General features: G+C 42.8%; 1 long non-coding RNA gene across 1 annotated transcript; it reads right to left on the bottom strand.

The window, feature by feature from the left end:
- Positions 1 to 6,863: 6,863 nt before the first annotated feature.
- Positions 6,864 to 25,679, bottom strand: LOC129639633 (uncharacterized). The gene is made up of 3 exons (XR_008708518.1): positions 25,558 to 25,679; positions 24,494 to 24,571; positions 6,864 to 7,059 (listed from the first exon to the last, which is right to left on the bottom strand). It is a non-coding gene; the product is annotated as an uncharacterized LOC129639633 (long non-coding RNA).
- Between the last annotated feature and the right edge of the window lie 1,191 nt (positions 25,680 to 26,870).

The following is a 26,870-nucleotide window of genomic DNA, read 5'->3' as shown; positions in this document are numbered from 1 at the left end:
TAAACTGTGGAAAATTCTGAAAGAGATGGGAATACCAGACCACCTGACCTGTCTCTTGAGAAACCTGTATGCAGGTCAGGAAGCAACAGTTAGAACTGGACATGGAACAACAGACTGGTTCCAAATAGGAAAAGGAGTACGTCAAGGCTGTATATTGTCACCCTGCTCATTTAACTTATATGCAGAGTACATCATGAGAAACGCTGGACTGGAAGAAACACAAACTGGAATCAAGATTCCCGGGCGAAATATCAATAACCTCAGATATGCAGATGACACCACCCTTATGGCAGAAAGTGAAGAGGAACTAAAGAGCCTCTTGATGAAAGTGAAAGTGGAGAGTGAAAAAGTTGGCTTAAAGCTCAACATTCAGAAAACGAAGATCATGGCATCTGGTCCCATCACTTCATGGCAAATAGATGGGGAAACAGTGGAAACAGTGTCAGACTTTATTTTTCTGGGCTCCAAAATCACTGCAGATGGTGACTGCAGCCATGAATTTAAAAGATGCTTACTCCTTGGAAGGAAAGTTATGACCAACCTAGATAGCATATTCAAAAGCAGAGACATTACTTTGCCAACAAAGGTTCGTCTAGTCAAGGCTATGGTTTTTCCTGTGGTCATGTATGGATGTGAGAGTTGGACTGTGAAGAAGGCTGAACGCCAAAGAATTGATGCTTTTGAACTGTGGTGTTGGAGAAGACTCTTGAGAGTCCCTTGGACTGCAAGGAGATCCAACCAGTCCATTCTGAAGGAGATCAGCCCTGGGATTTCTTTGGAGGGAATGATGCTGAAGCTGAAACTCCAGTACTTTGGCCACCTCATGAGAAGGGTTGACTCATTGGAAAAGACTCTGATGCTGGGAGGGATTGGGGGCAAGAGGAGAAGGGGACGACAGAGGATGAGATGGCTGGATGGCATCACTGACTCGATGGACATGAGTCTGAGTGAACTCCGGGAGTTGGTGATGGACAGGGAGGCCTGGCGTGCTGCAATTCATGGGGTCGCAAAGAGTCAGACACGACTGAGCGACTGATCTGATCTGATCTGATCTTGAGCATTCTTTGGCATTGCCTTTCTTTGGGACTGGAATGAAAACTGACCTTTTCCAGTCCTGGGTCCACTGCTGAGTTTTCCAAATTTGCTGTCATATTGAGTGCAGCACTTTCACAGCATCATCTTTTAGGACTTGAAATAGCTCAGCTGGAATTCCATCACCTTCACTAGCTTTATTTGTAGTGATGCTTCCTAAGGCCCACTTGACTTCACACTCCAGGATGTCTGGCTCTAGGTGAGTGATCACACCATCGTGATTATCTGGGTTAATAAGACCTTTTTTGTATAGTTCTTCTGTGTATTCTTGCCATCTCTTCTTAATATCTTCTGCTTCTGTTAGGTGCATACCATTTTTGTCCCTTATTGTGCCCATCTTTCCATGAAATGTTCGCTTGGAATCTGTAATTTTCTTGAGGAGATCTCTAGTCTTTCCCATTCAGTTGTTTTCCTCTATTTCTTTGCATTGATCACTGAGGAAGTCTTTCTTATCTCTCCTTGCTATTCTTTGGAACTCTGCATTCAGATGGGTATATCTTTCCTTTTCTCCTTTGCCTTTCACTTCTTTTCTTTCTTCAGCCATTTGTAAGGCCTCCTCATAGAGCCATTTTGCCTTTTTGCATTTCTTTTTCTTGGGTATGGTCTTGGTTACCGCTTCCTGTACAACGTCATGAACCTCTGTCCATAGTTCTTCAGGTACTCTATTTTCAAAATTTCAGATACATGATTTCATAGCTCCCCCTTAAAACCCTTCAGTTTTAATGCTAATGTTATAAGAGTCCCAATTTGGTTGAAGTCATCTACCAACTTTCATTTCTCTAGAACTTTAGTTCCTAGATTGCTATCCCTGTCTCCAATACCTTGAACCTTGCTGATTTGATTTCTGTTTAAATGACCCTTCGACCTCTGCACAGAGACCTGCCCTCCCTTCCTTGACCTCCTCTCCTCCAGTGATCTACTCAGTTCCTCACTCACTCCCACAGAAATAACCTTGACATCATCACCCAAAGTGGAACATGTACAATATTAAGTTCATGTATCCCACTCTCAGACAATTTCTTCCCATTGCTTCAGCTCATTCTCTCTAGTACCCAAACCAATCATTTGTTGTTGTTGTTCAATCACTCAGTTGTGTCCGACTTTGTGACCCCATGGACTGCAGCATACCAGGCTTCCCTGTCCTTCACCATCTCCCAGAGATGGCTCAAACTTATGTCCATTGAGTCAGTGATGCCATCCAACCGTCTCATCCTCTGTCATCCCCTTCCCCTCCTGCATTCAATCTTTTCCAGCATCAGGATCTTTTCTAATGAGTTGGCTCTTCGCATCATGTGGCCAAAGCATTGGATCTTCAGCATCTGTCCTTCCAATGAATATTCAGAATTGATTTCATTTAGGATTGACTGGTTTGATCTCCTTGCAGTCCAATGGGACTCTCAAGAGTCTTTTCCAAGACCATAGTTCAAAAGCATCAATTCTTTGGTCCAACTCTCACATCCATACATGACTACTGGAAAAACCATAGATTGACTATATAGACTTCTGTCAGCAATCATCATACCCTAAAAACAGACACTGAAACATCTTAAAGACTTTGCACCCATGAATATAGACACCAAAGCATATCAGAGACAAGTCACCATGAAAACACCACCCCCCCCCAAAATCATTATGACTTCAAATCCTGGCAAAGATCCATGAAAATCTCAGCTACCTCCCACATGGACTGAAACCCCAAATTCATAACCCTGTAATCCCCCAGGTACCTTACACCCTGGGATAAAGACCCTCCAAGAGTATAGAAATTTTACAACCTGAGGCACAGACCACCAATAACACAGACCTCATCCTCCAGAACAGACCAGCAAACAACTTAGATACCTCATACATTAGACACATAACCCCCCAAAAGTTCTGAGACCTACAACCCTGACACAGACCTGCTCAAACCTCAGAGACCCCAATCATGTCTGACACCTCACGCATCAGACACAAACCCTTAAAGAGCTCAGAGGTATCCCACACCAGATCCCAAACACCTTAGAAACTATACATCCTTAATTACAAATCCTCCAAAAGCTCATAGGCCACATGTGGTGGGCACAGACCCCCAGAAGGCTACACATCTCATACCATGGACACAGAATCCCAAACAGATTTGTAACCTTATACCTTGTGACACAGAAACCCTGAAAGAATGAAAGCATCAGATCCTAAGACAGAAAACTTAAATCAGCTCAAAGATCCTCAATACATGGTCCATCTCCACAAAAGCATCATAGAGAACTTAACACCCAGAGACACAGCCCTAGAAAGGGTTCAGAAATAGCACATCCTACAAACGGATCCCAAACAGAGGAGAGACAGCTCATTCTACAAAAAAATCCCCCAAACAACTGTAGATGCTACATGTCCAAGGATATCTACCCACAAATTGCCTGGGTGCTATCATCTTGAACAGAAACCCAGACAGCTGAGTGACCTCACATTCTGGACATGGGAACTAAATTACCTCAGCTCAGAGCCCTGAAACATACATCCAAACAAAAATCAGCAATGCAAATCTTAAAATGCCAAAGCCTCCATACTTAGGGATACAGACCCATAGAATATCAAAACGTCACCATCAGGGAAAAGTCTCACGAAGGTTGACAGTCCCCATACCCTGGACAGCAAAACCACAAAGGGCTCAGAGGCCTCAAACTCAGGTAGAAAGTGGGCAAATCAGCTTAAAAGAATTCACAACCTAGAAAACAGGACACCTGGTGGAAGAGGGGTTAAGATCACATATTTCTACCGCAGGGGCATGGGTTTGATCCCTTGTCATGGAACTAAGATCTCACGTGCCACACAGCATGGCCAAGAAAAAAAAATAGAAAATAGGACATGAGACAGCTTAGAAACCTCGTACTTCGGACACGGATCTCCCAAAAGCCCAGAGACCTTACACCATGGGACCCAGAAGAGCTAAGAGATTTCACTCTGTGGAACAAAGACCCAAGTAACTCAGATACCCCACACCATGGATAGAGACTCAACATACTAAACTATAAAGATATCATGACATAGACAAAGACTCTCAAGCAGCTCAGACACCTCACACCCTGGGACACAGAACCCCTAAGCACCTAGTATCACCATATGATAAAATGTCCCCATCAGCCTTTGAGATTTCACAACTTGGAAGACAAGATTCCCAAAATTACTTGTACATTTAACATTCTGCAAAGAGACATTAAAAAGTTTACTGATGGGATTTCCATGGTGGTTCAGTGGCTAACACTCCATGCTCCCAATGCAGGGGGCCTGGGTCCAATCACTGGTCAGGGAGCTAGATCCCACATGCCGCAACTAAAGATCCCGAGTGCTGCAACCAAGATTCAGCATAGCCGAAAAAAAAAAAAAAAAGAACAATGTTACATTAAAAAAAAATCTTTTTTAAGAAAGCTTATTGATCTCACATTTCGGATAGTTGCTAAATCACCTCAGAAACCTGGCACATGGCTAGACATACCTTAGAACAGCAATGTGGCCTCAATTAAGGAGAAAACCTCAAAAATTCAGAGATGTTAATAGTCAGGGATGCCAACCCTCAAAATATCAAACACCTCACAACCATGGTAACGGACCCACAAAGATTTCAGAGAACTCATGCCACGGTCAAATACAAATCAGCTCAGAGACTTGCACGTGCTCAGAAGTGTGAGAGGTACACATTGAGAAAGAACCACAAAGGATTCAGAAGCTTCACAGCCTGAGATACAGCTTAGAGACCACACACTCTCACATATAGACCCCCAAACAGCCAAAGGAAGTCACAGCCTGAGACAAAGAAACACAAATATCTCAGTGACCTCACATCCATGTGACACAGACTCCCAAACATCTTAGAACCTCAGACTGTGGGTCAGAAACTCCCAAATGGGCTTCCCAGGTGGCTCAGTGGTAAAGAATCTTCCTGCAATGCAGGAGACCTGGGTTCAATCTCTGGGTCAGGAAGATCCCCTGGAGAAGGGAATGGCAACCCACTCCAGTATTCTTGTCTGGAGAATCCCCATGGACAGAGGAGCCTGGGGGGCTACAGTCCATGGGGTCGCAGAGTCAGCCATGACTCAGTGACTAAGCATGCGCACACCCTGGAAACATAGACCAAAGTACTCAAAGTCTTCACATACTGGGAAGCAGAGCCCCAAACAGTTCATGGACTCCGCACCCTAGGACACAGATCCCCAAAGAACTAAGATATGACACTGTCCCTCAGCCAGCCTAGAAGCATTACTCTGCCCCCTGCAGAAAAGGTGACAGTGTAGGTGGTCTGCTGTTGTGGCTGCCGTCTCCCTCCTCCCGCCATGGGGCCAGAGAGGGAACTTTCTCCAGATTCTCCCATATCCTTACTGTGAGAGCTTGGTGGGGTTCCTGGAGTAAAAACCTGCCCTGCAACCCCCAGAAGCTTCACATTCTCTAGCCTGCACTCAGCCTCCAGCAATCTGTCAAAATTTCTAGTTAACGTTCCTCTCAGCTCATATAGCATCCGGTGGCTTCTGCCCCAGGTGAGCAAATGCGCTGGTCCTGCACTCCTTGCAGGCACTAGTTTTGTTTTGTTTTGTTTTGTTTTTCCAGATTTCAGGATGGCCATCTGTCCTGTGATCTCAGTTCTCTGATGAGTTCATGCTATCGTTAATTTGCTCTCTGTCCAACTTCTTTCCTGTTGAAGGATAAGAGTTACTTTTCTTCAGTTCCTTATGTGTCCAAGTTGAAACCAGAAGTCTTTTCATTTATCTTTTTAAGAACATTTTCTATCTCTCTCTCTTTTTAAACTATTTTATTTATTTATTTTTGGCTGTGCTGGGTCTTCACGGCTGTGTGGGCTTTCTCTAGTTGCAGAGAGCGAGTCCTACTCTCTAGTTGCAGTGTGCAGGCTTCTCATTGTGGTGGCTTCTTTTGTTGCAGAGCACAGGCTCTAGGGTGTGAGGGCTTCAGTAGTAACAGCACGTGGGCTCAGTGGTTGTGGCTCCTGGGCTCTAGAGCACAGGCTCAATAGCTGTGATGCACCGGCTTAGTTGCTTCAACAGCGTGTGGGATCTTCCAGGATCAGGGATTGAACCTGTGTCTCCTGTGTAAGTAGATACTTTACCACTGAACCACTAGGGAAGCCCCTCTTTTCATTTATTTTTTATCTTAAAAGCTTTCCTCCTTTTCATCTATTTTTCTTAAGCCATTATCTGTTGTGTTTATTATGTTCCTTCTAGTTCAGTCTTTGTTTCTGAAATGAGTCTTAGTTATTTCTAATTCTTTAATTCTATTACTTCATTTTTGGATTTTTCTCATTCTAATTTAAGCTGCTCTTTCATATCTTATATCATTTATTAATCTCTTAGTTCATTTGGAAATACTAGGATGGAAGTTTCATTGGTTTTGTTTGTCTTTCTGACATTTTCTTATTATCCATAGGGGTGTTATTCTGCTCCTTATCCTCTTTTTTCTTGTAATAATGTTATATGAGATTTGACTTCCCTTCTTTTATATAAAATCAATTTTCTTGAATGTTTAGAAAGGAAGCATGGTTCAGGATTGCTTTTTTAACTTCATGGCTTTATAGCTCCCTCTTCTGTTTTTGTAAAGAGCTCAAAACTGTGGGAACTTGGTCTCTGAGATCTTGGGGTTTCTATTCTACTCTTTTACTTTTATCTGGACCTTCTTTTCCTTTAACTCTATGTTCTTCCTGCTCACACTGGATTCTGTTCCTAGTATTTCCAGTGTGGTTGTTTTGACAGTTCATAAGACTCAAACTGTTCCTCCTTTCAGAATTATTCTTTATTTTTGTGTATGGATGACAAGTTCTATTAATAAATTTTTTAAAATCTCTATGAGATACAGAGAGTTGAGTGGGGGGAAGAGAATGAAAACACTAGAATATTATTAATAAAGAATAATTTTAAGGGATTCTCTGGCAGTCCAGTGGTTAGAACTCCACACTTTCATTGCTGATGGCCTGGGGTTCAATTCCTGGTGAAAGAATTAAGATTCCATAAGCCTCGTGACCAAAAAAAAAAGAATAATGTTAGCAGTCCATGGGGTTGCAAAGAGTCAGACACGACTTAGTGACTGAACAACAACAATGTGGGGGAGGGTGGATACCGGGTAGATGGACAGCAATGGCAGGAAGCTTTTCACTGCACACCTGTTAATCTTCATTTTTTAAGTAAATGCATATCACCTATTCCAAATTTAAGTAATTCTTCAAATTGTGCCTCCAAAATAAAAGACATCAACCCGTGAGGACAAGAGTTGGAGAAGAAAATTCTGGAATGTATTTTGGTATATAGGAGGCATATGGATGAGTGGTAATAGCAGAACAGAGAAATCAAAATCATATACTAGCAGTTGGGAGGATAAAAATCAGCATGATATTAAAAGTGGAATCCCCAAATGACTCTGAAATCAATAGTATCAGGTACTCTGGAAGTAAGAGTGCATTCCAAAACATGAAAAGATTCTCAACATCGTTAATCAGAGAAATGCAAATCAAAATCACAATAAGATTTCACCTCACACCTGTCAGAATGGCTATCACTGAAAAAGTCTATAAATAACAAGTGTTGGTTAGGATGTAGAGAAAAAGGAAACCTTGTGTACTGTTGTTGGGAATATAAAATGGTGCAGCCACTAGGGAAAATAGTATGGAGGTTTCTCAAAAAAACAAAAATAGGCTTCCCTGGTGGGCCAATGGTTAAGAATTCACCTTGCAATGCAGGGGACACCAGTATGAGCTCTGGTCCAGGAAAGATCCCGCATGCTGTGGAGCAACTAAGCCCCTGTGCCACAACTATTGAGTCCGCACTCTAGAACTCATGAGCTTCAACTACTGAAGCCCAGATTCCTAATCTACATAACAAGAGAAACCACCACAATAAGAAGCCCTCGCACTGAAACTTAGAGAGCAGCCCCTACTCGCCACAACTAGAGAAAGCTCAAGTGCAGCAACAAAGACCCAGCACAGCCAAAAAAAAAAGAACTATCACATGACCCAGCAAATCCACTCCTGAGTATTTAACTGAAAAAAAAAAGAAAACACTAATTAGAAAAGATACATGCACCCCAATGTTCATAGCATTATTTACAATAGCCAAGATATGGAAGCAATCTAAGTGTTCATCAAAGATGAATGGATAAAGATGTGATGCATATATATACTACTCGATCATAAGAAAGAATGAAATTCTGCCATCTGCCACAACAAGAATGGACTTGGAGGGTATTATACTAAGTGAAATAAAGTCAGACAGAGAACGACAAATACTGTATGAGATCATTTACATGTGGAATCTAAAAAATAAAACCACTAGTGAATATAGCAAAAAAAAAAAAAAACAGGTTCACAGATATAGAGAACAAACTAGTGGTTACCAGTGGGGGGAGAGAGGGGGCAACAAGAGAGGGGTAGGGGATTAAGAGGTACAAACTGCTATGTATAAAATAAAAAAGCTACAAGGACACATTGTACAGCACAGAGAATATAGCCAATTTTTTATTATAACTATAAATGCAATAAAATCTTTAAAATTTTTGAATAACTATGTTGTGTACCTGAAACATATAAATAATATTGTGCAAAGTATATCAAATATACTTTGATATAAAAAATAAGAACTTAGACCCAAACATCTCCAGTTCTACCACATGAGTCTGGAAGGATATAAAACATCTGAACAATTATTAATAACTGACATATACAGGACATTAGAGCCAATAACAGCATAATAAACTTTTTGAAATGCATACAGAACATTTATCAAAATTAACCACATCCAGAGTTTTAGAGTAAGCTTAATAAATTTCAAACTGCTGAAATATCTCAGAGCATATCCTCTCATAATAGTAGAAATATGTGGTATTGGGACTTCCCTGGTGGTCCAGTGGTTATGACTCTGTGTTCCCAATCCAGAGGGCCCAGGTTTGACCCCTGGTCAGCCGGGAGTTGGTGATGGACAGGGAGGCCTGGCGTGCTGCAATTCATGGGGTCGCAAAGAGTCGGACACGACTGAGCGACTGAACTGAACTGAGGGAACTAGATCTCATATGCAGCAACTAAAGATCCCACCTGCCACAATTAAGAGTTCGCATGCCATGGAAGGTTAAGACAAGGCCAGAGGAAATAAGAAATGTATACAAAATAAACTTTGTGCATGTTAACAATTTAAAAAAAAAAGAGTTCACATGCCACAACTAAAAGACCCCATATGCCACAATGAAGACATGGCCCAGCCAAATAAAGAAACAAATAGGGACTTCCCTGTTGACTCAGTGGTAAAGAATCTGCCTGCCAACGCAGGAGACATGGGTTCGATTTCTGATCCAGGAAGATCCCACATGCCATGGATCAATTGAGCCTGTGCTCTAGAATCTGGGAGCAGCAACTACTGAGCCCACATGCCCTAGAGCCTGTGCTCAGCAAGAGAAGCCACCACAATGAGAAGCCTGTGCACCACAAGTAGAGGGGGGCCCCTGCTCACTGCAACTAGAGAAAAGCCAGCACAGCAGCGAAAACCCACCATGTCCAAAAATAAATAAATAAAATTATTTTTTAAATGAAATACATATTTAAAAAGAAATATATGATATCATAACTAACAATATGATGACAAACATCTAGAACTCCTGGGAAATTAAGTAGTACATCACTAAATAACAGATGGGTCAATGTAGAAATCAAGTTAGAAATTAGAACTGAATGATAATGTGCATAGATTATATCAAAACCAGGAGATACAGCCAAAGCTGTACTTTTATAAGCCTGGGTGCATATGTAGGGAAAAGAAAACCTTGAAGCTAAATAACCTCAGATTTCATCTTAAGGAACTAGAACATGAGGAATATATAAAACCCAAGGCAGGACTTCCCTGGTAGGGCAATGAATAAAAATCGGCCTGCCAATGCAGGGGACATGGGTTTGACCCCTGGTCAGTAGCCCCTGCTTGCCACAGCTAGAGAAAGCCCACACACAGCAATGAAGACCCAGCACAGCCAAAAATAAATAAATAAATAAATTTTAAAACCTTTTAAAAATTAAATCTTAAAAAAATTGTCTATCTATTATTATTATTTTTGGCCATACCACAAGGTATGCAGGATCTCAGTTCCCTATCTAGGGATCAAACTCATGCCCCTGCACTGGAAGCATGTAATCTTAACCACTGGACTGCCAGGGAAGTCCCGTGTAGTGATGTCCTTTTTATTCCTGATATTTGTTATTAGTATATTCTCTCATTATTCTTGATTAGTTTTTCTAGGTGTTTATCAATTCTTAAATAAGATTTCTAACAACCAACTCTTGGTTATTAATATATATTTTTTTTATGTATTTGTTTCCTATGTGTTTGTTTTCTGTACTTCCTTTTTTTTCCTTTTTGCTATTGCTTTGGGTTTTTTTAATTTTTATTTATTTATTTATTCATATATTTTTATTTTTGGCCATGCTGGGTCTTTGTTGCTGCCCTCAAACTTTCTCTAGCTGTGGTGAGCGGGAGCTACTCTTCATTGCAGTGCATGGGCTTCTTAGCATGGTGGCTTCTCTTGTGGAGCACAGGCTCTAGGTGCGTGAGCTTCAGTAGTTCTGGCACATGGGCTCAGTGGTTGTGGTGCATGGGCTTAGTTGCTCCTTGGCATGTGAAATCTTACTGGACCAGGGATCAAACCCATGTTCCCTACATTGAAAGGCAGATTCTTAACCACTGGACCACCAGGGAAGTCCTAAGATATATATATATATTTTTTTTATATGAACCATTTTTAAAGTCTTTATTGAATGTATTACAATATTGTTTCTGCTTTTTATGATTTGGTCTTTTGGCTGCAAGGCACATAGGATCTTAGCTCTCCAACCATGGATTGAACCCACACCCCCTGAGTTGGAAGGCAAAGTCTTAACCACTGAACCACCAAGGAAGTCCCAAATAAATTTTTTTTAAAACAAGGATATCACTACAGGTCTTATAGACATTGCAAGTATTAAAACAGGGGAATTTCCAACATCTGTTGGCTCATAGAAAAAGCAAGGGAATTCCAGAAAAACATCTACTTCTACTTCATTGACTATGCTAAAGCCTTTGACTGTGTTATTACACAGATTACAACAAACTGCAGAAAATTCTTAAAGAGATAGGCATACCAGACCGCCTTATTTGCCTCCTGAGAAACCTGTACGCAGGTCAAGAAGCAACAATTAGAACTGGACATGGAACAACAGACTGGTTGTTGAACAACAGAAAGGTCCAAATTGGGAAAGGAGTGTGTCAAGGCTGTATATTGTCATCCTGCTTATTTAACTCCTATGCAAAGTACATCATGTGAAATGCAGGGCTGGATGAAGCACACGTGGGAATCAAGATTGCCAGGAGAAATATCAATAACCTCAGATATTCAGATGATACCACCCTAATGGCAGAAAGTGAAGAGGAACTAAAGAGCCTCTTGATAAAGGTGAAAGAGGAGAGTGAAAAAGCTGGCTTAAAACTCAACATTCAGAAAACTAAGATCATGGCATCCAGTCTCATCACTTTATGGCAAATAGATGGGGGAAAAATGGAAACGGTGCTAGACTTTATTTTCTTGGGCTCCAAAATCAATGGGGATGGTGACTGCAGCCATGAAATTAAAACATATTTGCTCCTTGGAAGAAAAGCTATGACAAACCTAGACAGCATATTCAAAAGCAAAGATATCACTTTGCCAACAAAGGTCTGTAGAGTCAAAGCTATGGTTTTACCAGTAGTCATGTATGGATGTGAGAGTTGGACCATAAAGAAAGTTGAGTGCCAAAGAATTGATGCTTTTGAACTGTGGTCCTGGAGAAGACTCTTGATAATCCCTTGGACTGCAAGGAGATCAAACCAGTCAATTCTAAAGGAAATCAACCCTGAATATTCACTGGCAGGACTGATGCTGAAGCTGAAAATCCAATACTTTGGCCACCTGATGCGAAGAGCTGACTCACTGGAAAAGACCTTGGTGCTGGGAAAGACTGAGGGTGGGAGAAGAAGGGGGAGACAGAAGATGAGATGGTTGGATGGCATCACTGACTCAATAGACATGAGTTTGAGCAAGCTCTGGGAGACTGTGAAGGACAGGGAGGCCTAGCATGCTACAGTTCGTGGGGTCACAACAGTCGGACATGACTGAGGGACTGAACAACAATGCCCTCCTGCACTGTTGGTGGGAATGTAAACTGATACTATTATGGAAAACAGTATGGAGATTCCTTAAAAAACTAGGAATAAATCTACCATATGACCTAGCAATCCCACTACTGGGCACACACCCTGAGAAAACCACAATTCTAAAAGACACATCTACCCTAGTGTTCATTGCAGCAATATATACAATAGCCAGGACATGGAAGCAACCTAGATGTCCATTAACAGATGAATGGATAAAGAAATATGGTGTATATATATACAGCAGAATATAACTCAGCCATAAAAAAGAATGAATTTATATCAGTTCTAGTGAAATAGATGAACCTAGAGCCTCTTATACAGAGTTAAGTAAGTTAGAAAGAGAAAAAAAAAAGTATTGTATATTAATAACATATGTGGAAAATGGCACTGATATATAGAAAAATGGTACTAATGAACCTAGTCGAGAACGAACTAGTGGACACAGTGGGGGAAGGTGAGGGTGGGACAAATTGAGAAAGTAGCATTGACATCTATACACTATCATGTGTAAAACAGTGAGTAGGAAGTTGCTATATAACACAGGGAGCCTGTCCTGGCACTCTGTGATGACTTAGAGGGGTGGGATTGGGGGAGGGGAGGGAGGATCAACAGGGAGGGGATTTGTATATAATTATGACTGATTTGTGTTGTTGTATAGCAGAATCCAACACAACATTGTAAAGCAATTTTCCACCAATTAAAAAATTTTAAAAACAAAAAACAGAACTATGAACAATTTATGCAAATAAATTTCACAATTTAGATGAAAATATGCAAATTCCTTGAGAAACAAAGCTCTCCAAATGAACATGAGAAGATATAGACAGTCAAGTTTTGATCATGGTAAGCTGAAATAAAATGAGATAAGAAATATCTCCTCATTCTCTATTTTCTGTAAATAGGCATGTAGAATTGATATTTCCTCCTTAGAGGTTAGATAGCATTCACTGGTGAAGTCATCTGGGCCTGGAGTTTTTTGTAGGGGAATGTTGTTGAATCCAATTTCTTAACAGTTATGGAACAATTAAGAGTATCTATTTCTTCTAATGTCATTCTTAGTCATTTTATTTTCAGAGAACTTGCCCATTTTATGTAAGATATCAAATTGCTCAACTTGTTTATTATATTTACTTATTATCCTTCATATATCTGTAGGATATGTAGTGATGTCCTAATTTTTATTCCTGATGTTAGTAATTTTAATTTTCACTTTTTTTCTCTTGATCAGTCCTGCTAGAAAATTTTCAATTCTACTGACCTTTGAAATGATTAGTAAAACTTCATGAAAAAATGTACCTACATACTGTCATGCACTGCAGGTAGGAATGCAAAATAATATAAGACCTATGGAGAACAACTTGGCAGTATTCACTGAAATTACAAATGCACATATACCCTTTGACCCAGTAATTACATTTCTGGAAATGTGCAAAATGCACATATGATTATTCATTACAGCATTTTCATAATTAGAAACTGAAGACAAACCAAGAATAAATACATTATGGTACATACACACAAACGAATGCTCCGGAAGTATAAAAAAATGAAGAAGTTCTCTATGTATTGATTTGTAAAGATTTCCAGGATATATGGTTAATAAAGCAAGATGCAAAACAGTGTATCTAGTGAGTATGCCACATTTTGTGTAAGAAAGGGGGGGTTATATCTAGTCATAATTGCTTGTACATGCATAAAGATATTCTGGACAGATACACAGTAAACTAACAAAGATGGTTACTGAAGAAAACCCAAGTTCTTTGGCCTGGAATACAAGTCCTTCTAGGAAACACTTTGAAGACAGATTGCCTGACACTTTGGTATAAGACTTTGGTCAAATTACTGTTTCTTCACCTCAACACAAGGTAACAGTACCTATCCTCATAGGGTTATGAGGATTAAATGGATTAATGGAGTCTCTGGCACATAGTTAACATTCAATAAATCCTAGCTCAGTTATCATCATAATTTGCCTGACTCTAGCCTACCTTCTCATCCACCTCCCCAACAACTTCCTTACAGCTGTGGCTTTCAAGTCTAGCCGCAAATTAGGATCACCTGGGAGACTTTTTCCCCAATACTGAGGCCTGGCCCCACTCCCGAGACCATATAAATCAGAGTCTCCAGGGAAGGGGGTTGGTGGAGCCCAGGCACTGACATTTTTAAACAGCACTCCAGATAATTTTGATCATGCCTACCAGATGCTGGAGAAGGACATGGCAATCCACTCCAGTACTATTGCCTGGAAAATCCCATGGACAGAGGAGCCTGGTAGGCTACAGTCCATGGGGTCACAAAGAGTCAGACACAACTGAGCAACTTCACTTACTTACTTACTTACCTACCAGATTATTGATTCCCTCAATGCACATGATACATGTCAGGCTCATTCCTGCCTCTGCACTTTTGCCCACATTATTCCCCTTCCCACTCCCACTCTGATTTGGGAAGCCTTTTCCATCCCACATCCATTTCTACTCATCTTCCAAGACCTAGTTTAGATACCCTGTCCTCCATAAGGACTTTGCTGTTTTCCACACACTCCTTTGATGATTCCCTGCTGCCTACAGGGTAAGGTTCTTCTCCAACAGATATTTAGTCCCTGTGCTTGTATCATTCCAAACTACTTGTTCTTCTGAAGCCACACTTATGCCTGAGCCTCTGCACATGCTCTTCCAAACCCCCAGCCTCAACCATACCCTTAACCAACTACTACTCATCCTTCAAGACCCAGCTCATACAGCACTCCTATGAAGCCCACTCTGAGCCCCTGTGCTAGTCCCCCTGAGGTAGAGTTAGGTATTCTCTGCCCTCTATTCCCTCGCACTTTGGACTTATCTCTGCACATGGTGTTGTCATATATTTGTCTGGGTTGCCAGTTAGTCTGAGCTTCTGGAGGGCAAGGATTGTGATTTTTCCATCTCTCTAACTTCCCTATAGCACAGAACCTGCACAAAGGAAGTACTTAGAGAATATTTGACAAATTCTATTGCTCTGTCGGGGTTTACTGGTATTCATTCTGAAAATTGCTAGTCTCCCCTTCAAGTTAAAGTCCTGATAACTGAACAAAATAGTTTAAGGTTAGTATGAACAGCACTGAGGAAACTGGATTATCACCTTTCATTTTAGCCCATTTTTGTCCATAGCCCTTAGATCTAGGGCTAAGATCTCAATACCTTATTTACAAGCCAGGCTTTGAAGTCTAAGATCTTATTAAGGTTAACAAGCCAGCCTTTGAGTACCGCCCCCTCAACCAATTCACTGCCTGACAAATAGCTCTGCTTAGTCAATGGTCCTCACCTAGGCTATACATTCAAAAATCAGCTGGGGAGCTTTTCAACATCCTGCTGCTCAGGAGGCCTGGCAGGTCGGTTACTTTAGAATCTCTGGGGGTGGGTCTCAGACATCAGTGCTTCTTGAAGTTACCCAGGTGATCCCAAAGAGCTGTCAAGCTTGACAGTCACTGGTAGATTTAAATCCATACAGATCCCGCCCCTGGCTCTGCTCTTATTTTTTCCTCCCAACTCTACCCTTTCTTCATACTCTGTCTCCATGCTCCTCTTCTCTCACTCCCACTGGCTTGTTCTCCAGTTGTTCACATTTATTGCCTTGATATGACCTGAATGGAAACTGAGTAGTGGAAACAGCACTGAGCTGGGAAAGCCTGCATTGAGCCTGGGTCTCTGCCCCTTTGTGGTCTTAGCCCTTCATTCTGGATGTTTGTTTCCTCTTGAGTTGAATGGGGGATCATGCCACTTGTTCTGCCTTCTTAAGAGGCTTGTGTGAGGAGCACAGGAAATAACAGACCCTTCTTTGGAAGGAATGATGCTAAAGCTGAAACTCCAGTACTTTGGCCACCTCATGCGAAGAGTTGACTCATTGGAAAAGACTCTGATGCTGGGAGGGATTGGGGGCAGGAGGAGAAGGGGACGACAGAGGATGTGATGGCTGGATGGCATCACCGACTCGATGGAGGTGAGTTTGAGTGAACTCCGGGAGTTGGTGATGGACAGGGAGGCCTGGCGTGCTGTGATTCATGGGGTCGCAAAGAGTCGGACACGACTGAGCGACTGAACTGAACTGAAAGTTCTTTGGGTGCTGGAGAGCACTGTGGAGATGCAGGGAGTATCTAGAGCTGCACAACCAGCATAAGGGCCATGCAGTGTTAATACCACTCATGCAATACAAGACCATATCAGGAATTCCCTGGCAATCCAGTGGTTAGGACTCTGTGCTTTCACTAAAGCGGGGCATGGGTTCAATCCCTGGTCGGTTAACTAAGATCCCACATGCCACAAGGTAACTAAGCCCACGCACCACAACTGGAGAAAGCCCTCCTACCACAAGGAAGAGCCGGAGCACTGCAATGAAGACCTAGTGCAGCCAAATACACACACACACACAAGCTGGGGAGATTTCTGGTGGTTCAGGGTTTAGGATTCGTGCTTTCACTGCCATGGTCTGGATTCAATTCCTGGTCGAGAAACTGAGATCACACAAGCTGCACAGTGTGGCCAAAATAAAAAATAATAAAATAAAAACCAAATTTGAAGGTTTGACAAAATGTGAAGCATTTTGTCAGCACTATGACAAAATGTGAAGGTTTGATAAAAGTTGCAGTGTTTTATATTATTCTCTACTTTTCTGTACACTTGAAAAGAAGATGATAAAATAACTATACAAGAGAAAGACATAAACTTTTTTTGGCTGCACTAAGTCCTCCTTGCAGTGCATGGGCTGTTTGTTGCTGTGCATGGGCTTTCTCTAGTTACAGCAAGCGGGGGCTACTCTCTAGTTGCAGGCTTCTCATTGCAATAGCTTCTCTTGTTGCAGAGTATAGGCTCTAGGTGCACGGGCTTCAGTAGTAGCAGCTCTTAGGCTGTAGAGTGCAGGCTCAGTACTTGTGGCATATGGGCTTAGTTGTCCCACGCCATGTGCAATCTTGGTTCTTGAACCAGGGATAGAATCTGTGTTCCCTGCACTGCAAGAGGGATTCTTAACCACGGGACCACCAGGGAAGTTCCAAGATACAAACACTTTTAAAGCAAAATAAATCAAAGGGATTTTTATCATCATCTTGTCCTAGCTTAATTTTATTGTCCGCCCTGGTATAGTGTCAGGAAATGATAGATCTTGGAATTGACAGCTGCTTCAAATCCTTTTTGTAAGATAGAGATGTATAAATCAATAACAATAATTTTTTTTAAAACTTGTCTGTTTCCTCTACCTGATTTTGGACATGTTGCTGAGGACATTTTTGCATGCACTCCACCAAGTAATGAATGCTCAGTATGTTCCCTTGAAGAAAACAAAAGGAATGGGAGAGACCCAGGAAGAGCCTGAAGGGGAAAAGGGAATAAGGGTTCCTTCACTTGGATGAAGTCACCCTCAGGTGTCAGTGGCTACCCAACTATCATCCTCTCCCTTGTTCAGTTGCCGCTGCAGTTTCTTGTAGAGGGGTTGAACAATTCCACTGTGCAGCCACTAGGGGCTCTGTAATAAGGTAACAAAATCACAGTTCATGGTGCTCTTTTTTTTTTAATTATGTATTTATTTATTTGGCTGTGCCAGGTCCTAGTTGCAGCACATAGATCTTCGATCCTCGTTACTTTTTTTACTGCAGGATCTATAGTTGTGGCATGTGAGCTCTTAGTTGTGGCATGTGGGATCTAGTTCCCTGACCAGGGATGGAATCCAGGCCTCTTGCAATAGGAGTGCCACTGGACCACCAAGGAAGTCCCTATAATGCTTTTTAAGACAGTTGCTCCGCTTTTTCAACAACCTCAGAACTGATCTGCTACTTGGAAAACACGGGCCTGGCAAACAAGCTACAGTTCACCCGTGTAGCACTTTCATTTGATTCAGACACGGGTGCCCTCCTGGGCAGAGGCAGCTCCTCTGGGTTCAGTGTGGCTAGCCTGTGGATTTTAGAAAAAGGCCCCTGGAACTTCCCTGGTGGTCCCTGGTGGTTAAGACTCCATGCTTCCAGTGCAGGGGGCTAGGGTTCAATCCCTGGTGGGGGAACTAAGATCCCACATTCTGCAAGGCAAAAAAACAAAGAAAAAGCCCCCCTCTCTCCTGGCTGGCACAGCCTTGTACCAAGATCCACAGCACAGCTAGGTGAACATAGAAACGATTGACTTTAGGATCCCTCATCCTGAGAAGACCGTCTCTTCAGCAAGTGGTGTTGGGAAGTTGGGTAGCTACATGTAAATCAATGAAGCTATAATACACCTTCACATTATATACTAAAATAAACTCAAAATGGCTTAAAGACTTAAATATAAGACAAGACACCACAAAACTCCTAGAAGAGAATATAGGCAAAACAGTCTCTGACATAAATTATACCAAGGTTTCCTTAGGTCAGTCTCCCAAGGCAATAGAAATAAAAGCAAAAACAAATGAGACCTAATCAAACTTATAAGCTTTTGCACAGCAAAGAAAGTCATAAACAAAACAAAACTACATTCTATGAACTTGGAGAAAATATTTGCAAATGATGCGACTGACAAAGGCTTAATTTCCAAAATACACAAACAGCCCCTACAATTCAATAACACACACAAAAAACAAATAACCCAGTTGAAAAATGGGCAGAAGACCTAAATAGACATTTCTCCAAAGGAGACACACATATGGCCAATTCAGTTCAGTTAAGCCACTCACTCGTGTCCGACTCTTTGCAACCCCATGGACTGCAGCACACCAGGCTTCACTGTCTATCACCAACTCCTGGGGCCTGCTCAAACTCATGTCCATTGAACCAACCATCTCATCCTCAATCGTCCCCTTCTCCTCCTGCCTTCAATTTTTCCCAGCATCAGGGTCTTTTTCAATAAGTCAGTTCTTCACGTGAGGTGGCCAAAGTATTGGAGCTTCAGCTTCAGCATCAGTCCTTCCAATGAATATTCAGGACTGATTTCCTTTAGGATTGACTGGTTTGATCTCCTTACTGTCCAAGAGGCTCTCAAGAGTCTTCTCCAACACTCAGTTCAAAAGCATCAATGCTTTGGTTGCTCAGCTTTCTTTATAGTCCAACTCTCACATGCATACATGACTACTGGAAAAACCATAGCTTTGACTATATGGACCTTTGTCGGTAATGTCTCTGCTTTTTAGGCACATGAAAAGATGTTCAATATCACTAATTATTAGAGAAATGCAAATCAAAACTACAATGAGGTACCATCTCATACCAGCTAGAATGGCCATTATTAAAAAGTCTACAAATAACAAATGCTGGAGAGGGTGTAGTGAGAAGGCAGCCCTCTTACACTGTTGGTAGGAATGTAAATTGGTGCAGCCACTATGGAATACAGTACACACACACACACACACACTGGAATATTACTCAGCCATAAAAAAGAATGAAATCATGCCATTTGCAGCAACATGGATGGACCTAGAGATTATCATACAAAGCAAAGTAAGTGAGAAAGAGAAAGACAAATACTATATGATATCATTTATATGTGGAATCTAAAATATGATATAAATCAATATATTTATGAAACAAAAACAGACTCACAGATATAGAGAGCAGATTTGTGGTTGCCAAGGGGAAGGTGGGTAGAAGAGGGAAGGAATGGGAGTTTGGGATTAGCAGATGCCAACTATTATACATAGGATGGATAAAAAACAAGGTCCTACTATATAGGATGATATTTAATATCCTGTGATAAACCATAATGGAAAAGAGTATGAAAAGAGTATGAAAAATATATATATATATATACATATATATGGAGAAGGCAATGGCACCCCACTCCAGTACTCTTGCCTGGAAAATCCCATAAATGGAGGAGCCTGGTAGGCTGCAGTCCATGGGGTCGCTAAGGGTCGGACATGACTGAGCGACTTCACTTTCACTTTTCACTTTCATGCATTGGAGAAGGAAATGGCAACCCACTCCAGTGTTCTTGCCTGGAGAATCCCAGGGACGGGGGAGCCTGGTGGGCTACCGTCTATGGGGTCGCACAGAGTCGGACACGACTGAAGTGACTTAGCAGCAGCAGCAGCAGCATATATATATAACTGAGTCACTTTGCTGTACAGCAGGAACTAAATATAATATTGTAAATCAACTGCTGCTGCTAAGTCGCTCAGTCGTGCCCGACTCTTAGCGACCCCATGGACTGGAGCCTACCAAGCTCCTCCGTCCATGGGATTTTTCCAGACAAGAGTACTGGAGTGGGGTACCATTGCCTTCTCCAACTACATTTCAATAAAATGTTAAAATAAATAAAATGAGACAGTTAAAAAAATGATCCTCAATCCTCACCCTCTCAGCACAAGATGTCTTCCGTACAGGGAAAACTTTCATGACTTTATAGGGCAGTACTGCTAACACATAAAATAAGTACTTGTGATGTGGCTTGTGACTATCCCCAAGATCTCAGACTTCAATTGTCCCACCCTCCCCTGCTTTCCTGCACTGCTTTCACTGCATGTTATCTGCATTCCCAAGCCACTGGCCTTTACTCTGACCCTGGCTGAGAGGAGCCTGGTCCTGCCTCAGGGCTTTTCACTGGCTCTCCCTGCCTTGCCCCTCCCACTTCTTTCTTTACTTCCCAAACCTTTGCAGATCAGGGTTTTCAGTTCGCCAATACAGCCAATCCTTTCTCCAAGTCTCCCAGGCCTTCAGTACCCTCACTACACCCTGAAAGGCTTATTTACAAGTTTATTGTTGATTCCACCTCCCTAGAGAACTGTGAAATCTCTTTGCAGGGAACACTCCATTCAAACATCACAACCCCTCCCACCCAAACCCTGTACTAAGGGACTTGCCCAAATTTTAGCCTGACTTCTAACAGCCTTCCCTGGTGGCTCAGATGGTAAAGTGTCTGCCTACAATGCAGGAGACCTGGGTTCAATCCCTGGGGAGGGAAGATCTCCTGGAGAAGGAAATGGCAACCCACTCCAGTATTCTTGCCTGGAAAATCCCATGGATGGTGGAACCTGGTAGGCTACAGTCCATGGGGTCACAAAGAGTTGGACACGACTGAGCAATTTCACTTTCACCTCACTTTCTAACAGCCTAAGGCTGGGTGCCTGGATGACATAGCCTCCTTTTAAGTTCCTGTCTGAAAAAGTTCAGGGTTGTCAAAACAAGCTACCATTTGTTCTAGCCAACACCTGATGACAGGCCGCTGATCTCTCTTACGGCATTTACTAAAAAGGGCTTACAATTGTGAATTTCTCTGTCTCTTTGATTGTGAATTCCTCTGTCTCTTTAAGATGTACTCTTTGGAACCCTATGGACTGTAGCCTGCCAAGTTCCTCTGTCCATGGGATTCTCCAGACAAGAATACTGGAGTGGGTTACCATGCCCACCTCCAGGGGAATCTTCCTGACCCAGGGATCGAACCTGAGTCTCTTATGTCTCCTGCATTGACAGGCAGGTTCTTTACCACTGAAGCCCATACGTTTATGTATATACATATATCTCCTAGGACTCAGAAACATCTTTCTCAAGGTCCTGAGAGCCAGTCCTTTGAAATATAATCAAGGAAGGATAGGGCCTCCGTTTCCTTCCCAGTAACTATGAGAGGATAGAATAATCCTAACTTCAATAATTGCCAGCTAACAGACACAGCTGGCCTAATTGTAAGCCAATAGGGTAGGGGGCCTCCCCAGAAGAAAAGAACCAGATACAGCTTTTTGACATAAGAGAAGCCATTTTATCACACTGGTCAGAATGGCCACCATTAAAAAGTCTACAAATAACAAATGCTGGAAAGGGTGTGGAGAAAAGGGAACTCTCCTACACTGTTGGTGGGAATGTAAATTTGTGCAGCCACTATGGAAAATAGTATGGAGTTTTCTTAAAAAACTAAAAAGGTCTTTTACCTTCTCAAATGGCCTACTCTGTCAATAGAGTATGTATCTCCCTGAATAAATCTGCTTTCAGTCTAAAAACTAAAAAGAGTTGTCATATGATCCAGTAATTCCACTCCCAGACATATATTCAGAGAAAGCAGCACTATTTACAATAGCCAAGACACGGAAGCAACCTAAATGTCCATCAACAGATGAATGGACAAAGATGTAGTAAATGTATACAATGTAATATTATTCAGTCATAAAAAAGAATGAAATAATGCCACTTGCAGAAACACGGATGGACCTAGAGATTATCATATTAAGTGAAGTATATCAAGAAAGAGAAAGAAGGGAATTATCTGCTGGACCAGTGGTTAGGACTCAGCACTTTCACCGCTGGAGCCCGGTTCCTTGGTCTGAGAACGAAGATCCCAAAAGCCGCAAGGCATGCCAAAAAAAAAGAGAGAGAAAGAGAAAGACAAATACCATATGATATCACTTATATGTGGAATCTAAAATATGACACAAATGAGCTTATCTACGAAACAGAAACAGACTCACAGACTTAGAAAACAGACTTATAGTTGCCAAGCGGGAGGAGAGGTAGGGAAAAGAAGGACTAGGAGTTTGGGATTAGCGAAAGCAACCTATTATACATAGGATGGATAAACAACAAGGTCCTACTGTATGGCACAGAGAGCTATAGTCAATATTCTGTAGTAAACCATAATAGAAAAGAATATGCCATATATATATAAAACTGAATAACTATGCTGTACACCAGAAACTAACACAACATTGTAAATCAACCATACTTCAATTTTAAAAAGAGAGAGAGAAGCCATTTTAGGCCTAAGCCATTTCGTGATCTAAGCCTGGCCACAATGATTGCCCTTGAAGACATGCCCTTGAACACATCTTAAGGAAACAAAAGAACAAACAACTGTTGTCAGGAAAGAGAAGTAATAATAGCAAAGATAATGAATCAGCTGTAAAGACTCTCAGTTCTGTTTCAAAGGTAAAGATTAGCCTGAAGCACTTTCTTGAGCTGTTTTGCAGAATTCAAACCTACCTCCAGCACTCAATTACCAGATCAACTGGAACCTAAGGGATGATGATGTTGACCTTTGCTGACCATCATGGCTTCAACTATAGCTTGGACTCTGACAACTTTTGCCCCAGTTCTATGCTGAATTTTCCACTGCTCAAGCTCCCCCCACCCCAACCCTGCCATGGATATACATACACCACGCAATCTCGTAATAGAATATTTATGTACCCTCAGCTTAAAACTTCCCCAATTTTGCTGTTCAGGGAGACACTGCTTTGGGGAAAATCCCCACTGTTTTCCTTACTTGCTTCAAGTAATAATAAATTCTTCTTTCTCCTGCTCTTTGCCTTGGTTGTATCTTTTGCCTCGACACCCACCAGGAAGCAAACCCAGTTTTTGAGTAACATAATCACTCTTACACTGACCAACTGTATTTTTAAAATTTTTCACTTCCCTCACTCTACTTGAGCCCCTGCTTGTTCCTCCTCTCTCATTCTCCCTTTAAAACACCCTGCACAAATCGGAATGGAGCCCAGCTTTTTCCCCTACTGTCAGTACTTACTAAACAAAATCTGTTTTCACTGCTTTAGAGTCTCAGTTCAGTTCAGTCACTCAGTCATGTCTGACTCTTTGCGACCCCATGGACTGCAGCACGCCAAGCTTCCCCGTCCATCACCAACTTCCGGAGCTTGCTCAAAACTCATATCTGTGGAGTTGGTGATGCCATCCAACCATCTCATCCTCTGTCTAGCTTTAAAGTCTAGCTTTGTTGATATTTTACACTCTCTACCTTCACCCTCCCTCAGAGGGAAGGGACCATGTTTATTTTGTTCACTGCTGAATCCTAAGTGCCTCCAAGAATGACTGGCACAACAAACATTTGCTGAATGAACAAATAAATGTTTGTTAAAATGCATATAGTAGGGGACTTCCCTGGTGGTCCTGTAGTTAAGAATCTGCCAATGCAGGGCACACAGGTTCAATCCCTGTTCTGAGAAGATTCCACATGCCATGGGGCAAATAATCCCGTGTACCACAACTACTGAGCCTGTGCATTCTAGAGCCCATACGCCACAACAAGAGGAGCCACCGCAATGAGAAGTCCACACATGGCAACTAGAGAGTAGCCCCCGCTTGATACAACTAGAGAAAGTGCATAGCAACAAAGACCCAGCGTGGCCACAAATAGATAAAATAAAAAATGTTTTTTAAAAATGCATGTAGTAAAACGACCCTGTTGGGCTGCTACCCCGCAGGCCTACAAGGCCTGTGCATGCCCAGCTTCAAGACCGAAGAGCCCAGAGCCCAAGACAAAGACATCAGTGGTTTAATGGATGGGGGATCTTACATGTCTGAAGCAAGGTCCTGGAGCGACACCTCACTGTGTGTTGTGGATGGCGGGCAGGACATGGCTGCAGTCTTCGCCCTGGGGAAGGGGAGACCGCCAGTTATAGGGGGAACTGACGTCAGGTTGGCTCATTGGTTACCAGAAACTAGCAGAGGAGCACGCCCCTCACTGCCCCACTGATAAGAACATTCGTCAGTAGCTGGGGCCTGGGGCAAGTATGTGGGAAAGTCAGTCATGTGAGTAGGGTATAGGTGAAGCAGGCACTGGTCCAGCAGGGGATGTACACAGAGCAAGAGAACAGCCATCTTGAGTGGTCCTTGACCATACAGACCCCAAGATTGGTAGATAAGAGGCCTAGATTTTAGTCTCGTCATTTGTCTTGGTTAACTTGTTATGTGAGTCAAGTTGCTTCATCAACTTGGTTCAACTACTATCTGTGTAATCTGGGGCAGCATATCGAACATCTCTTTGTCTCTGTATCCAAGCAATTCCTTCTGCACAAGATTATTGGGAAGACTGAAATGGTGTATGAGAAACACAGCAGTGTGAGAGTAGGTGCTCAGGAAGTAAGTTCCAAGTTTGACCTTTTAGTGGGTCTCCCTTATCTGGTCTCTTACCCGGATTGTAGATTGTGTACATCTGTAGGTTGTGCTCTTAGAGGAGTGCAGACTCTGGAGCCAGACTGCCTTGAATGTGAAGTCCTGCTTTACTCCTTACTAGAGAAGCACTCACATGCTTATCTGTAAACTGAGGGTGATTGTAATCCCTACCTCATAGGGTTGTCCTGAGGCCTAACAAAGTAAATATACTCAAAACAGCACCTCATATATACATGTTACTTAATATGATTGGGCCGTCTTCATTCAGAAGAAGCATCAAGCTTCAAGAGCCCCAGTGCCTCTGTGACCTCACACCTGTAGCTGGAGCAGTCAAAGGCTCCCTTCGCTGTCCTTACAGGGGCCTGGGGGTCAGAAGTCAGCTATTAACCCAGTCTCAGATTGGGCCAATTAGCACCTAATTCCGTCTTCACTGGGCCAATTCGTACCTCATTCAGTCTACACTACCTGTTCTGTGGTCTGAAGTCACTCTTCTGCGCCCGCGCCTGCTCCCCTCGGCTTATCTGTGGAAGCAGCGGTTTTCCCAGGCCAGAGACGGCTCCAGACCAATTTTTTCAATTGCTGTAATCCCACCCTGTTCCACGGACCCCCTTTTCGACTCAGAGTCCCCTGGAGTGTGGGTGAGCCCTTTGGAACTGACTGAAAGACTGAGGGTGGGGTCTGGCGCAGTTACTGAGCAAATTTAGCTTTTCTTCAGGGGGATGATATGGGGTACAATGGACCTAAGATTGAGTCCTCTCTAGGCCTCGGAGATGTGAGGACGGGACGGAGAGGGGTTTCCTCTGGGTCTAACACACCCACCCCGTTCCGTTCTCTGGTTTTTTGCCTCCCGCGGGCACCACAAACTGCAATCCGGAAGAAAGGAGGACCCACAAGCGCTACCGTCGAGGACTCTGCGCCTGCCTAAACTGCCCCGGGCGGCCGCACCCCTCGTCTTCTCTCTGTGACCTGTTGTTGTCGCACGCCGCTTTGTCCACATCCCCTAACAGTCACTTCCTATGGGTCTGGCCGCAGTCGTCCCTTCAATCGCACTGGCCAGTTCCACAACTGACTCTTCCGCCCCTCAGGCAGAACAGGGCGAGCAGGACGCGCATGCGCGGACCCCACCTCCACAGAGCACAGGGTGACCCCTCGGAGGGCCTGACAGGGGCGGAAGGAGCATGCGCAGATGCCGCGAACCGCTCCGGAAGGGAAGATGTGCTGAGTGGGTGGGTATTGGCAAAGCCAGACCTGTTCATCTCCGCGCCCCTGCTGCCCTCCTTCTCCCTGAGTCTTATCTTCCCATACTCGGTCAGGACTATAGGACAGCCGCGTATCGGAATCTTAGTGTGAATCCTTCCGTTTAGCTAGCAACCCCTCTAAAAAAAGACTTGAGTTAATAAAAATCATATTTAATCTGTTGACTTGCTTAGAATGGGTGCAACCTGTAGATCACCGTCCAGTCCTTGGTTCCAGAGCAGGCGACTCTTCTTCCTCACTTGGCAGTGGCAGAAATGAAAGGGGAACTTGCCCCCTGCCAAGCCCCTTTGCTAGACTCTTTGGGTTCCCACCTTCTGAGCCCCTTTGCCAGTCTCTTCGAGGGCCTGAGCCATCTTTGGGCTCCCTGTGATGACAGATCAAGGTCTCCTCACCGTGTCCCACATCCCCACCAATGGGACAGTTTCACATGGTGCAAGTGGCTTAGGGTGGAGGGCACAAGCACTACGCATGACAGTTACTACTGACAGACCACCTTTTATACTAGATATGATGCACTAGAA

Source organism: Bubalus kerabau, chromosome X (assembly GCF_029407905.1).
Source record: "Bubalus kerabau isolate K-KA32 ecotype Philippines breed swamp buffalo chromosome X, PCC_UOA_SB_1v2, whole genome shotgun sequence".
In the NCBI taxonomy this organism is placed as follows: domain Eukaryota; kingdom Metazoa; phylum Chordata; class Mammalia; order Artiodactyla; family Bovidae; genus Bubalus; species Bubalus kerabau.
Note: the sequence above shows the minus strand (reverse complement) of the source record. Positions and strands in the feature narration are given on the sequence as shown.